The sequence below is a fragment of the Emydura macquarii genome, unplaced genomic scaffold (assembly GCF_026122565.2).
Source record: "Emydura macquarii macquarii isolate MOO-44397 ecotype Brisbane River unplaced genomic scaffold, CSIRO-AGI_Emac_v2 contig_629, whole genome shotgun sequence".
NCBI classification, from domain to species: domain Eukaryota; kingdom Metazoa; phylum Chordata; order Testudines; family Chelidae; genus Emydura; species Emydura macquarii.
In genome coordinates this window covers 3,173,198-3,187,200 of record NW_027130766.1, presented here as the reverse complement: position 1 = coordinate 3,187,200, position 14,003 = coordinate 3,173,198, and the positions used below count along the sequence as shown (strand labels likewise).

At 45.0% G+C, this 14,003-nt stretch overlaps 1 protein-coding gene across 5 annotated transcripts in view; it reads right to left on the bottom strand.

Moving 5' to 3' along the window:
* The window catches only part of KANSL1 (KAT8 regulatory NSL complex subunit 1), a 151,720-nt gene that overhangs the window by 44,506 nt on the left and 93,211 nt on the right, over positions 1-14,003 (bottom strand). The gene's annotated exons all lie outside the window — the stretch shown is intronic.

The following is a 14,003-nucleotide window of genomic DNA, read 5'->3' as shown; positions in this document are numbered from 1 at the left end:
CTTTAAAAGCATCTCTATTGTACAACGCTAGGAGTAATAAAACAGTGATTTATACAAACGGTCATGAAAAGGAGAAATCTGATTAGTCTACAAAATGTTCCTGTCACCATATACACAAGACCGAAGAGGCGGTTACTTACTGCGAACTGGAAGTTCTTTGAGATGTGTGGGCCCTAATCTGTATTCCACTGAGGGGTTATACATGTGCACCATGCACCCGGAATCAGAGAATTTGAAAAACAGCATCCATTGGTCCATGCTTGAGCCCTGGCTCGCCTTGTGCTTCCATGCATGGCAATAACAAACAGAGTGGACGGACCATGTCTGCCAGTTCCCTCTGCTCTGGATCTGCAGATCCAGAGCAGAGGGGAGGGAGGGAGTGATGTAGAATACAGATAGGGACCACACGTCTGGAAGAACCTCCTGTTACAAGTAAGTAGCCTCTTCCTCTTCTTCCAGTGATGGTTATTAACAAGCAGTAGCTAAGGTGGAGAAGGGTGCGAGGATGAGGATGAAATAGTAGTACAGAGGACCACTGTGCCAAAGGAGGCATCTGCCACCGAGTCTTGCACTAAGGCGCAACGTGTAGCGAAGGCATGTACAGAACTCCACATAGTTGCTCTACACGTCAATGAGTGGCACATTCTGAAGAGAGGCAGAGGCCGAAGCCTGAGCCCTCATGGAATGACCTTTTACCCCTGTAAGGGGAGGTAGATGTGACAGCTGGTAGCAGAGTTTGATGCGCTCTGAAATCCATTTGGAGATTCCCTGGGTGGAGAGGGGCCTGTCCCTTGAGTCGCTCTGATATTGCAATAAAATAGTCTAGGGTAATTCCAGATTGGTTTTGTTCTTTGCAGATAGAATACCAGAGCTCGTTGAAAATACATATCAAGGGAATGGAATCAACATTCTTCTACAGATGCATGGGATTTTGGGAAGACGACAGGTAAGCGAGTGGCCTGATTGATGGGAAATTGAGAAACCAACATTGGTAAGAATTTGGGGTGTAGACACAGGAAAACTCTGGAAAACAGTGAAAGGCAGGTCTGCCATCATAGCACCAAGTTCGCCAACTCTTCTCATGGAAGTGATAGCAACAGGGAAGACAACTTTCATGGAAAAGAGGGATATAGAGCACGATGCTAAAGGTTTGAAGGATGGCTTCATTAGTACAGAGAGAACAAGATTCAGCTACCATTGAGGAGCTATCAGTTGGAAAGGTGGGAAGGTTCTGATGAGCCCCTTCCAGAAGGTTTAGGGTGTGTGTGAAGATAGAGTAACCCTCCTTTGGAGGGTGGAACACGCTAATTGCAGCCAGGTGTACTTTCAATGAACTGAGGGTGAGATCCGATAACTTTAGTCACAGAATGTAGTCTTGTATGAGGAAGATCCCCACTGATTCTAGTAAAACAGCTTTTTGTTGAGCCCATGATGAAAAACACCACCACTTGGCTTGGTAACAACGCCTGGTGGAGTCTGATCACCACCTGCCTTTCTTCTTCGGTATCAGAAGGTAAACTGAGTAGAATCCCATTCCCTGATATTCTGGGGGAAATGCGTTATATTGCTCTGCATTGTGACAAGGAGTTCACCACTTGGGCAAGAATGCGGTCATGAGTGCTCTCCCTGAAGAGGTATGGGGGTCTTGCAGGAGGCAGTGTGATAAAAACCTCAATCGTATAGCCATGCTGGATGACGTTCCACATCCATCTGTCCATTGCGCTTGTGCTCCAAGCATGGGACAAGAAAGCTAAACAACCCACAAAGGGAGTAGGGGGATCGTGAAATGGTAGGCATAGTAGAGGATGGCTCTCAGGCTCGCATCAGAACTACCTCTTGGCTGGAGGTTGCAGCTTTGACGTCAAAGCCTGCGAGGGGGCCCTTGGGAGATGAGACCTGTCTCTTTTGACATTTCTTCAGAGGTTTGTAAGTTCTCAGAGTAGAACTGAGAAGACCTATAAGTACTGGGTGAGTTGTTGGCGGTGAAATTTTTGCTTCATGGCAGGAAGGTGCCCAGCAAGAAAAGGCTGTCCCTGGAATCCTTGAGCATATGCAGCGATTCATTCATCTTCTGGTTAAAAAGATGGGAATCATCGAAACGGATATCCTCAACAGTGTTCTGTACCTCCCTAGGGAAGCCCAAAAAATGGAGCCAAGACTCTTACTATGCCTGTTGCCATAGCCCTACAGGAGGTATCTGCTGCATCCAATGCTGCCTGGAGGGGCGTTCTGGCCGCCAGCTTCCTTTCCTCAATAAGCACCTGAAAACGAGCCCAATCATGTTGCAGCAGGCTATCAGTAAATTCCTCAGATTTAACTAATCCAGGAAGTCGTATTTGGCTAGTAATGCTCAATAATTCCCGATCCTGAATTGCAGGTTAGACAAAGAAAATACTTTGCGTCCCAAAAGTTCCAGATCCTTGCCCTCTTTATCAGCTGGTGTAGATCAAGGGTGTTGTTTGGCCTCTTCAGCTGCAGCCTGGACTTGTTGCCAGCTCCGAGGCGTGGAGGATATCTAGTAGCTTGTGTTGGGGGTTTTGAATTTCTTCCATAGGAATTTGGAATTTCCCTGCAACTCTCCATAACAGTTCCTGAAAATGTCTAACACAGTGGTGCTCAACCCACAGCCTGCTTGCAACCCAATCAGCGCACAGCTGTGGCCCATGTAGCATCCTCAAGGGCCATACAGGTAGTATGCATATTGTGGTGATGTAAATAGGTTGAGAACCACAGATCTAAAATCATCTGGTGGGCACAGGGATGCTGTAGTCATCAGGTCATCCAGAGATGAAGAGGCAAATCTTGCTGGTTCCAGTGGCACCAGATTAATGGGTACCTCCTCTACCACCAGATCCAAATGCCTGCCAGAAGGATCCCAAAACAGGGAGACAGGCAAAAGTTCCCTCACAAACCATGGGTTCTAGGTGGGGATGTTGTGACCAGGGACCCCAATAGGGCTAACAGGCTAGGTCCAAGGGACGTTGCCGGGGCCCCGGGCACCAATAGTTCAGAGGTGGTAGATGCTGCCATGGATGTGACGGTCTCTGTAAAGGTACACAGGAATAGTACAACACACTATCCTTACTCAGACTGTACCAGAGGAAGAAGGGAGAGGGAGAACCTCTGTCCTTCTCCCGCTGTGCCCCCACCCTGCACATTTGGCCACTTTCCATCTCAGCCAGGCAGGGAGGCACTTCCAACCCTGGCCCCTCCTGGTCACTGTTCTGCAGCAGGGTGGCTGCCTGTGTGGGCATGGCTGGGGGAGGCGGCTTCCCCCTCCCTGTCCTGGGCTGGCTGCCAGGATCGGGGCCCAAGTGAACTGAAACTTGCCAAGCGGGGGCCATTTTAGAGGGGGACTCTGGTTCACCTGGCCCCTAACCTTGGCAGCCAGCCTGCATGGGAGAGGGGAGGGAGGAGAGGCTACTTCCCCCAGCTGGGCTCTCGCAGGCAGCTGCTGCACTACACAGAGCAGTGTCGCAGCCAGCAGAGGGTGCTGCGGGATGCGGGCTCCGAGGCACTGGGCTGGCCTGTGTTCTGGACGGGCTTGGCCAGCTGGCAAGAGCAGGGGGATGGGGCTTCGGGTGGAAGAGGGACTAGCCTCCCCGAAAGCTAGGAGAGTTGCACACACTGCACAGAGCAGTGTGCAGCATCTCCTCCCAGCCGGAAGTGGCCGGGCCCACACCCGCCTCTGCTCCTGGCGCACGCAGCACAGTGGGTGCTCAAGCACCCCCATATTTTTCCAGTGGGTGCTCAAGCACTCGCAGAACTCAGCACCTACTTGATGATTACCTGTTCTGTTCATTCCCTCTGAAGCACCTGGTATTGGCCACTGTCGGAAGACAGGATACCAGGCTAGATGGACCACTGGTCTCATCCAGTACAGCCATTCCTATGTTATTTAAAAAGTGCAACATTGAAAGTTCTGACTTGGACCATGCAGCAGTGAGAAGGAACTGGAGATGTGGTTGGTCCACCCCGATTTTTATCGCCTTGGGACAGAAGCATGAGGTGAGCCAAAGTGCATATGCAGATCAAACACTACTTCTCAAATTCTGATGCGAGGCACCTGTGTAACCCCTCAGTGGAACACAACTGGAACCATCACTCGAAGAAAATAAAGAATCAAGGAAGGAAAGCTATGCTTTAAGACCCAATACTTCAAACTTTGCACAACAGAAACCACAGTAATACATAAGCATACTGATTCTGGTGGGTAAACACCAAGTCCACTCCTCCAAAGCAAGAACATTAAGGTAAATGCAGCATAAATGTGACAAATTGTCCACACAAGTCTGAGTAGTCTCTATATTCCATAGCACAGTCCTTGCCGCGTATGGACCTCCCAACTGTAGTGCAATTGCAAGGCGCTTCTTTCCTCTTATTACAATTTTGTCCATATACCGAGTAACAGCCAAAAGAGGAGAAAAGAATTCTAAAAAAAACCCAGCTTTTTGATGAATTCCACCCAATTGCTTCTTCCCACTATTATCTAGTCCCATCCTCACTAGGCTTCTAGCAAGTTTTTAAATTTATTAGTTTTTATATGCTTAGGAACCTTTATGTTGTTTTTCTGCTTTTAGTAGTAGTTCTCATTTACACTGAAATTAGACTAAGTTTCTAGTATAGTAGAATCTCAGAGTTACGAACACCATAGTTATGAACTGACCAGTCAACCACACACCTTATTCAAAACTGAGAATATGCCATCAGGCACCACAGAGATTTTTAAAAAAGCAAACAGTACAGCACTGTTAAACTACTAAAAAAATAAAGGGAAAGCAGCATTTTTCTTCTGCATAGTCAAGTTTCAAAACTGTATTAAGTCAATGTTCAGTTGTAAACTTTTGAAAGAACGACCATAACGTTTTGTTCAGAGTTATGACTATTTCAGAGTTACAAACAACCTCCATTCCTAAGGTGTTTGTAACTGAGGTTCTACTATATTAAAAGGGGATTTCAAAGAAGTTATATTTGTGTAAATACTTCAGACACAAACATTTTTTAAAAAAACCTGACCCATGTTCCGCCACACTCCTCTCCCAAAAGGAAAAACAAACAGGTTTTCATATTCCTGCAGCACAAAGTACACTTCACCCAGCCCCACTCTCGCTCTGACACCTTGCACCACTGGTGGAAAAAAAACACATACTGATGGCTCAACTGCACTTTCTAAAATGGTACTGAACACAGTCTGGTCCTCTCTCTAGTTACAGTTAAACCTCTATCAGCACTGGTTCAACTACACATGTTGCCAATATCCATAGCCACTGGTAGCTTTCCTAGTGTACAATAACTTTTAAAGAAATAGTAACCTGGGTAACTTCAAGTCCCAATTTCTCTGGTCTTCTTCAATGGTCAATTCCATTTCTCTGACTTGCACTAAAGAGCAAACTTTGCACAACACAATTTGGTAGCTGAGGCAGTTAACGTTGTGAGCAGTTTTTTCCATCCCTAAGTGGAGTTGGTGTGACAAAGCCAGTGTTCTCCAAAGGCGCTTTAATTGTTTTTAAAAATCAAACTTCCTCACTTCCTAAACATGAGGAAGTTATCCTCCTGTCCTGTCTACTTTACCTGCTGATGCAGTTTCAGAGTAAGCAGACCACCACAATATATGAGGCAGACAGACGGCCGGGCAGGATCAGTGTCACTTCAAATGGGCTACCTGATCTCTGTCTGAAGTGGCATGGTGTTTACAGAAGCAACTGTACCAAAACCAAGGTGGACTAGTCAGTGCACACTAGCAAGTAGAGAGGCAGTAAGGACCACTGTAAAGGGCAGTTCCAACTTCCTCCACAGCAAACTGCTAATTATCTATCATGCTGAGATGTGCATGTGTGTTTTGTACATTTAATGGTAAGCGCACACAAGACTGCATATGTTACTGCTTCTACAGGTGTAATATCAAACATTTATGTATAGAATTAAGTGGCAATCACATTCTACAGGCATGTATTTTAGTAGAAAAGCAGCAAGTCAGTTTACAAGACTGGTTAGTATCTTTCCATTAACCTGAATTCAAGAGAGTAGAATGTAGAAATGATGAGTGATGCATAGGAATCTGAACACATGGGACTCTGTCAGGACTGACGAAGTCCTCAGAGATCAGGATTCTTGCATATTTCAATCCCCTCTTTGTTCACTAGAACAGAGAGCAGGCAGAGCCAAGGGACACAGCAAGTTGTATCATGTGACTGCAACCAATCAGGCACCTTGGTTAAAACAGGAGCTGGGTCTCACTGTTTTACAGTTAGCTTTGAAAGGAAGGTTGATCCTGTGACTCCAGAGGGAATTTTGAAACATTTTTAAAAAGGTAGGTTCAGATTTGGGAGCTGTTCCCTTAAAAGCAGAGTGACAACATTCATCTGGATAAAGGTTCTTTCCAGTTTCTGCTTTTCCCTTCAACAAGCACCAGACAGAGCAAGTGTGATTGCACTACACCAAGTGCCCAGAATACAGATTGCTGCAGGACAGGAACAGACCAGGAAATGCAGCTAAATGGCATCAAACCTGCCTCTCATATGCACAGCTGGCAGTACACTCAGCTTTACTAACAAGGACGACGTCATAGAAACTTAAGCTGATGATACACATTGTAAACAGCATGCATGTGTGCAGAATTAGAAGCCTCATGTCTCCTTGCAGACTAACATAACATCACTGAGAGAGTAACAGAACTAACGTGTGGAAGTCCCAGTCTTTTTTCTTTTTTTAAAATGGGGGAAGGGAAAAGAGAAGGGACAGCCAGGATGAGGAGGAAGAGACTGGAAAGACCCAAGTTCAGCCTACAGGGTTATAAATAATGCACTGGACAATTAAATGCCATGACTTCAAGGTTGCTTCCTCCCTCCCCTTGAAGTAGTGAAGTCATGGAGAAGGATCATCGCTCCCTAACAGCCTCATGTGACCCATGGCAGAAGGCTCTCTTGTCCTGTGGTTTCTGAGATAGGCAGGGAAAACAAGATGTAAACAACTCTTTAGGGAGCAGAGAAACAGGAGTGCATGGGAGATCTGCACCCCATGATAAGGATGAACTATTGCTCTAAAATAAGCCTTGTGCAGCTACTCAAAAAAAAGTAATGGGATGTAGCTCTGTATCCACAAGAAAACGATTCTTCATTTAGGCAGAGCATAAACTTAGAGGAAACAGTCTGGAGGTCCAGCCCTAGCAGCACATTCCTCCCTATCTCAAAGAGAAGACACGAAAGTTGTAGTTTTCCATGTGAGCTGGTCACACACAGTAAGCTTTAGGAGTATGCCTGTCAGAAGACAGCATTAACCCTATTTTAGGGACTGGAAAATGGATACCAAGAGGGGAAGTGACTTGGTCAAAGTCATACAGCAGGTCACTGGTAAAACTTGGGAGAGAACATTATGATGGTTCTTCAAGATGTGTCCCCCCACGGGTACTCCACTGTAGATGTGTCTGCATCCTTGTGCTTCTGTTCAGATATCTTTAGTAGCAATGTCCATTTGGCCCGCACATATGCTCTCATGTTGTGCCTCGAGGCTAATTAGTGCTGCACAGACAAACCACCCCCATTCCTTCTCTACCGCAAAGCCTTTATTGAGAGCTCTGGAGGAGAGGAGAGCAGGTTGTGGCGCACCCATAGGGACACGCATCTCAAAGAACCATCATTATTGCACAAGGTAAGTAACTTCCTCTTCTTCAAGTAGCGTGCTTAGGGGCACTCCACTGCAGGTTACTGATGGGAGGTATCCTCGATGGGAGGTTTGGACTTCAGAATCAAGTCTGCTATGGATGACAACGCTGAGATAGCACCAGAAGCAGAGTCTCCAATAGTCGCATAGTGTTCTGCGAGGGCATGAGCACACACCCAAGTCGCTGCCCTGCAGATTTCCAAGATAGAAACATTCTTGAGGAAGGTGATAGAGATGGAAAACCACGTTGTGGAATGTGTATGGATTGCAGATGGAGGTAACACACTGCAAGCATGATAAACTGTATTAACCGTTGCTGAGACCCATTTAGAATCTCTGGGCCAACATCACTGTTCCTTTCTGCAATGGATCAGAAGAGCTTTAGAGATTTCCTAAAAGCCTTTGTCCTGTCCAAATAAAAGGCCAAGGCCCTCTTAATATCTAGCATATGCAGTACAGCCCTCCTGTTGTCACGGTGAGGTTTTGAGTAAGAGGTGGGGACATGAATGAGTTGGTTACCTGAAAAGACACAGCCACCTTGGGATGAACTTTGGGTGTAGCCTAACGAGTGACCTTGTCTTTAAAGAATATTGTGAGGGGGCTGTGTGCGCCATTAGTGCTATCTCCCCCATTCTCTTTGCCAAGATGACGGCCACTAGGAATGCGGTCTTCAATAGGTATGTAAGCAAGCAAGTGGCCACAGGTTCAAAGGGTGGTCTAGTTAGGCTCTTTAAAACTAGATTTAGGGTCACACACTGGAGTGGGGTGTTTGGGTTGGGGAAAGAGGTTCACTATGTCCTTGAGGAAGCTCTTTGTAAATGGGTGGGCGAAAACAGTCTCTCTCTCTCTGTTGATGAAAATCCATTAAGGCTGCAAGATATACTTTGAGTGAACTGAGGGATAGCCCTGTGCGCTTGACATCTAGTGTGTAGTCCAACACCATGGGGAGGGGGGAAGATGCTGGGGTGATTTGTTTGGAATTGTACCAAACCTGAAAGTTTGCCCACTTTCGCAGGTAAGCACGCAGGGTAGCCGATTTTCTACTGTGTAGTAGCACTTCCTGCACCTCCTCAGAGCAGCACCTCTTTATGTGATGGAACATGAAGGAGCCAGAGCAGTGTTTCTTAACCTGGGGTTTTAGAGGGGTCGCAAGTGCAGAGCTGGTATTGGGGGTGGCAAGAAAGGCAATTGCCTGGAGCCACAGGGGCACCATGAAACTAAGTTACATGCCTCAGCCCCGTGGGGGTGGGACTCAGGCTTCAGGGGTACAGTAGTTTGGAAAGGTTAAGAACCACTGAGCCAGAGGATCTGCTAGTTGGAATGGAGAGTTTGTCCTTCATTCTGTGAGAACATGTAAGGAGTGGGTTGAGGAGAGATTGGTACAGGTAATCACGTCTGTCTTGGCCAGGTGGGAATGATCAGTATAACATTTTCTTTTTATCAGAGAGTTGGTGAGAGATAGTTGGTGAGAGTGCTGAGAGGATCTCCTCCATGTCTGAGTCTCTACTGGATATTGGTGGAGCCGATAGGGAGACTGGAGATTAACACTTTGGTGTCAGTGGTGATTCCGGGCTTTGAGATGCACTCAGTACCAAAGAGAGGGAACTCTGGGATGTCAGATACTACAAGGTCCCTGGAAAACAAACTCCTGTGGTGCTGTAGTGATCGGTACCATCAGAGCTTGTTGATGCTGACCCACCAGAACTGAGAAAATCAGGTATCTTGCTCGAGATTGACGGTCTGATGAAGGTTGTTTAGAAGTCATTGGTACCGAGGGTTTCCACATCAATGCCTTCTACATAGAGACAGTACAGTCTTGCCTCTGATAGGTGCCACTGTTTTGGAGCCTGTGCCCATAGGGTCATCAGGTTTAAAAGTGGTGTGGGCATTGCAGGATCCATGAGATCTGTGGATACTGTGCTTTGTAGCAATCAGAGTGCATTCCCCTTATGGGGTCCAATCCCGGGAGAGGGGGGAAAGAAGAGACAGCGATAAAATAAAAAAAATTTTTTTGGACTGGGAAAAAACTAATGGAAACCCTATAACACTAAGAAGAAAAACAAAAAAAACCACTAAGTACCTAAGAGAGAAATAATTCTAAAGATCACTCAATCTCAGCCAAGGACAGCTGGGAAGGAAGTTGAGGTGGTTTGCCTGCGTAGCACTAGTTAGTCTCAAAGCACAAGGAGAGGGAGGGAAAGCGCATGCATGGGCCAAAACGGGCACTGTTACCAAAGATCTCCGCTAAGCAGCGCAGGAACACAGACACACTTACAGCGGAACTACAACGGAGAACCCATAGGAACACTACTCAAAGAACAATAAGGCGTTTCCATATTGCAAGTTAGGTTGGTTTAACTGATGATATTTTAAATCAAATTCAGGCTAGATCTACGAACAGTTTTGTATGCTGTAACTATTTTGGTTAGGGGTGTGATTTTCTTTAAAAGTCACTAGTTATACCCATAGTATAACAATCACCCTAGAGTAGACACAGTTATACCAGTATAGCTTTTTCCCCTTCCTTTATAGGAAAAAGCTATGCCAGTATGAGCACCTATACTGGTATAATTATATCTACACTAGGAGCGTTCTTCTGCTTTACTTAGTGGGGTACAATTTGTACATACACAAAGCCTCAGTAAAGATAAGGAATTAAGTTAAGCACTATCAAGTTAAGTTAAAAATCAAACTAAACGAGGTTTAAATCAAATTCAGAGGGCCCATACAGGATCTTTGTATTGGTTTTACTAAATTAATTGTACGCCAATTTGCTCTTCATCTATTTCAGATAAATACCTAAGAGTCGAATCATGTTTTCCTGAATTTGCAGGCAACATGAAACAGCACAGAGATATACAAACTGCTCCGTTCCATTCCAAAAACTGAGAACTTCAGCACTCGGAGTAAGCCGCCTGGTTTTCAGGGGTGCTTCGCTCCCACCCACAATTTCACAGAAGTCATCTTTGAAAAACCTGAACTAAAAGTTAAAGGCCACCCCCACAAACTTCCAATTCACTGCAGCATTCAACACAAGTGTTACACAGCCTGCTGCAGAATTTAAGTCCAACTTGCCACAGAGTCATGTCTTCATTATAAATCTCTCAATTCTGAAGCCTGGATGTAAAATCAGAATGAACATGCCTCCTTAACTACAAGTGTGCTAAAATAACTAATGCAGAACAAAAGAGCACTCTGGCAAAAAGTAGGACAAATTGCAGAGGATGACGTGGGCCATATAACACAGGATGTACAGAATGGAAACAGTGGATACCAAAATACAGGACAATAACCCAGTTAGTAAACAAATGAAAAAATTATCTTTCTGCAAGAAATCAATTCCAGCAAGAAAATGATCCAGAAACCTCTGTATTTGAGAGTTGCAGGGTTAAAACTTATTGAACCAAAGGAGACTACTCTTTCAACAGAGGTGAGGGGTCTCAGAACATGTTTAGGACCTCTAGCATTCTACCTGGAATTTATAAACCACAGGATTGGGAGGGTAGGGCAGAGAAGACACATGTATAGTACTTTTTCCAGAGGTCTCCCTGCAAGCACCAACTAGCTCCAATTTGTCAGAGCTTTTAAAACCAGATGAAGATGAGGAATATTCATTTCTAAGTTGTTATACCATTAGCTTTAAAAATAAGCCCGTCGAAAGAAAAAATTGACCTATTCTTTTATGAAACTGACTGAGGAGCAGAGCTCACCCACAGTAAATGGTGTAGCCCCTAGGAAGTCTATAAACCTATTAGGCAATACACAGAAAGTGTGTGCGATGCTGAAGATCTTCAGGTCTGAAGTAAAGATCACTTTACGCCCATGAAAATCTGGAGCACTGCACCTTGGCATGTTTCCATTCAACCTTCTGCATACACTCAGCATCTTTTTTTTTTTTAAACGGATGGCATATTGTTACTTCCAACACAAGCATCTTTATAAGCAACAGTGGCACTGGTGCCCCTTCAGAACTCATTAGGCCAAGAATGGCACGAACGATCAAATCGGTTTCAATTGGAAATATAAAAATGTGCCTGGAAATAATGTTTGGAAATCAATCATGGTCTGATCTCAAAGTTCCAGTCAAAGGGATAGCTAGCTCTTCCCTTCATCCCCCCAAATAACATTACCTAATTTATTCTGTACCCTGTGCCCTCCTTAGATGAGAAGCTAAAGGCTACAATCCAAGCAAGGAAGCAGATATTCACGATTTACATGCTTAGGATCACATTCATTGGTTATGCATAAGGTGAAGCAAGCAAGACTTCCTTGGAGCCAAAAACCCACTAACCCAGCAGTTCTCAACCAGGGGTCCAGGGAGCCACGAGCAGATTTCAGGGGGTCCACCAAAATAAACCAGAGAGCTGTGCTGGCATTAGACTCTCTGGGGCCCACGGCAGAAAGACAAAGACAAGCCCAAGCCCTGCCACCCAGGGCTGAAGCCGAAGCCTGAGCAACTTAGCTTAGTCTCCTATGCCATGGGGCCCTGGGCAATTGCCCTGCTTGCTATCCCTTAACGCTAGCCTTGGCTATTTATCTACTGGATATGCAGAAAAACAATTGTTGTAGCACGGGTGGACTGTGGAATTTTTATACCATGTTGGGGGAGTGTCACCTTGGAAAGAGTAAGATTGAGCAATCCCTGCACTAACCAATACATACATATAAAAAGGAGTCTATGATAGTGTAATTTACACACACATGAACTGGAAGAAGGTGCAAAGTGAGCTTTGGGGCAGGGGTGGGTTCTCTTATTTTAAACATATACCTTGTTAGATGCTTTTCTTGCAACATTCCTCACTTTTGGCCGCTCAACAATACTCAGTCATGAGGGCTGGAACATAGAGGCTGTTGCAGGTCAAGACCCAGGGGCACTCTCAGAGCCATGGGGGAGCAGATAGTTACATAACAGCAACTTGTGCTATGTCTGGCTCATATAAATGGTGTTAGTCTTTCATGAATATTAAAAGCCATTGGGGGTGGGAGGAGAAAAAAAACAGTATTTTAAGACTGGCTGATTGTGAAAACCAAGCATTATCTGGATTTGACTGTATCACAGAACTCGCTGTAAGCAGATTCTTCAAGCAAATTCCTTCCTTCCTTCTCCAAATAATGGCATTTTCCTTTTATTAAAACTGTTCCTCACACAGGAGCTCAAAGCTTTAACGTTTTTACTTCTGTGATATTTTGGAGTAAGAAAGATGGAATCCAGCCCAGAGAAAAACCTACTTTTGGGCAAGCAAATGAAACAGCCTACACCACCCAAAACACAACTTCAGCTCATTTCAAGACACCCCCTATCACAAGCATATGTTAAAGGTCCCTCAAGCTACCTTATCCTTGCTTCAGTTATGATATAAGCACATAGTACGCTCTAAACTCATCCGGTAAGAAAATTATCTATTGAAAGTCAATAGCCTTCCATGGTCCTCTAAAGAATTTGTTCAAGTTTGGAGAAGAAGCAAGAGAACAGAGCCTTAACACATACACAACTCAGAATACCCAAGGCAGAGATTTATGAAGTCAAAATCCCAGTTTTACCCTAAAATATTTCAAAGAGACTTCATGGATACACAGAACTGCTCTCCAATTTCCAAGGGCAGGACAAGAAAACATCATGCATGAAGTACTAGTAAGGGAGAGATCCCCTGGAGTCTCAAAAGGATTTCTCCATTTCTGACTGTACATCCCCTCCTCCCACAAAAATCAAGACAGTTTATACACACAGCTGTGAAGGAAACCAGAGCTCCATTACCAGAACAGCTTCCTCCTCCTGCACAGTTACACCAAACAATGCCCGAGAGCCTGACTAGAAACATGCTCTTAAAAGATTTCAGAAAAATGCATCCATTTTGTTTCTTCTATCAGAGACAGAAGAGGAAGAATTCTTTGTTTCCTAAACATTTAAAGAACAGAATCACCCAGGCTTCCTCGGCCCACTGAATGGTGCAGAGGCAGTCCTTTGGGAGCCATCATTTTATTTTTTCATATATCCTTAGCTTGAAACTCTCACTGTATATTCCAAACGATTTTAATTTGTAGAAGTCCAACATAGAACTGTAAAGGAGACCAGTCTGTGGCCTGAGGAGCCAGAGGCTCATGATTCTCAGACTTTAAACTGCAGACAGTTGCTTACACTGAACAGGTATAAGCTTTCTTGTGGATGAAGACTCCGGACTAGTCGGGTAAACCTAGCTCACAGGGACAAACACCATTTTTTATTACAACCTCATACTGTTACTCCCCTCACTGAGACTGGAGCAAATCCACAAGGTTGAAAACCAAAGCTCCATTAAATGGAAAGCCAGAAGATGGCTGCTATTTTCCCAGTTGGAAGATGAGGT